The sequence below is a fragment of the Cottoperca gobio genome, chromosome 13, assembly GCF_900634415.1.
Source record: "Cottoperca gobio chromosome 13, fCotGob3.1, whole genome shotgun sequence".
NCBI lineage: Eukaryota > Metazoa > Chordata > Actinopteri > Perciformes > Bovichtidae > Cottoperca > Cottoperca gobio.
The window spans coordinates 17,526,080-17,527,644 of NC_041367.1; the positions used below are offsets into that span (position 1 = coordinate 17,526,080).

General features: G+C 41.0%; 1 protein-coding gene across 1 annotated transcript in view; it reads right to left on the minus strand.

Annotated features, from left to right (window-relative positions):
- Window positions 1-1,542: 1,542 nt before the first annotated feature.
- The window catches only part of cog6 (component of oligomeric golgi complex 6), a 21,431-nt gene continuing 21,408 nt past the window's right edge, over window positions 1,543-1,565 (minus strand). Inside the window, 1 exon segment of the mRNA XM_029446959.1 lies at window positions 1,543-1,565. This exon segment is cut by the window's right edge and continues 517 nt beyond it. The gene's annotated coding sequence lies outside the window, so the exon portion shown is untranslated.

Below are 1,565 nucleotides of genomic sequence, written 5' to 3' on the forward strand. Positions count from 1 at the left end.
TTTAGAGAGGTAACAGGATGAAGATGGAGGTTAACGGCAGGAACAGTTCACCAGGGTTCTTCTCTGTAAATCAGCAACACGATGGCGGCCTCCTATCTCAGGACACATTAACTAGAACTTAAGTCATTTGTCTATTCAGTTAAAATAGTGAAGCTTATCACTGTCCAAAATAAAAAAACAGTGTATTATTTCATTTTCAACAACACAATCCACCTTTAAGTACAATAATCAATATATTGTTTTAGATGCACGTTATAATTGTTATAACACAATTAAAAAGTAACTCTTCCCCGCATTTGTACTGAATTTATATTGTGTCCTAAATGCAATATATTACAACAGCATCACCTGTTCTCTACCAAATCCTGCTTTGAGGAGCTGATGCTTCATTTCTGAAAGAGGAAGCAACTCATGACATTTCCTAAGCATGAAGAGTCCTTTTCATTCAAATTTATTAGCTCTGAAAAAAAAAAACCCCTCAATATTATCCTTTAACCCAGATTTCCCTGCTGGTCTCATGCTTCAGCAGGCAAAAGCTTGGTGATCGCTGTCATATGGAGCGGATGATGGGATGAATGTTTGCCACCCTGCTCACCACTACCTGCCTCTAAGTGGTGTCTCCCATCACCTCTCACATCTGCTAACTCATTAATACAGCCACCGGCTGGAACAAGTTCTCACGTGAGGGTGTGCACCGTGTGTATTGTTACACACAAACAATATGTTGTTATTCAGTAATCCTGCTTCTCAAACACCACCCCACTTTTCAACAAAGAGTGCTGAGTAAAAACACTCAAGAATCCAGCTTGTATCCAACCGGAGCCAAGCAGTACTGGAAGAGAGAGCTGGTCTATTTAAAGGACTCAAGAGCGCCGTCCAGATGCTGAACTTTGTGGTATTCCATTTATTCCCAGTACTCAATGTCCTGGCCAATGATATCTGAGTAACATCCGGTGAGCTGGGGAAATCCTGGGTCTGTGCTGGCAGTGCCGCCAAGAACCTTGTTGTCAGATCGCTGAAATGAAATGCTGCCTCTCAGGCAAGATACCATAACAGCAGACGGGATCAATAGTCACTTATCTTTACGGTTTCAGCTGCGCTTTATTGGGGATGATGTGGGATGGGTGGTGTCAGAGTTTCTATGATATGATGTTATACGTCATCATGTCACAACAGTCCAATGCTGTGGAGTTTACTTTCGATAGAGATGAAAAATACCACACTATTGTGTACCGTAAGTGCATTTAGAGACTTATAGCCAACATATAGAGAATATAGCAAATCCATAAAGATCTAAGTTTATAAAAGCTGGCCTGCAAACAAAGCCATTTAGTCTCTTATGTGCGCACGCACGCACGCACACGCACACGCACACACACACTCACACTCACACACACTTATAAAAGCCAAACAAGATGGTAAGACAGATTTTCCATTTTACCCCTCCAACTCAAAACAGTTGAGATAAAAATAAACAACGTTGGTGCTGAAACTTCTGAGGCTGCTCATAACATTGTGGAAAAATAAGACGAACTACTTAAATCAAGTGTTTCCTTTTGCTTTAT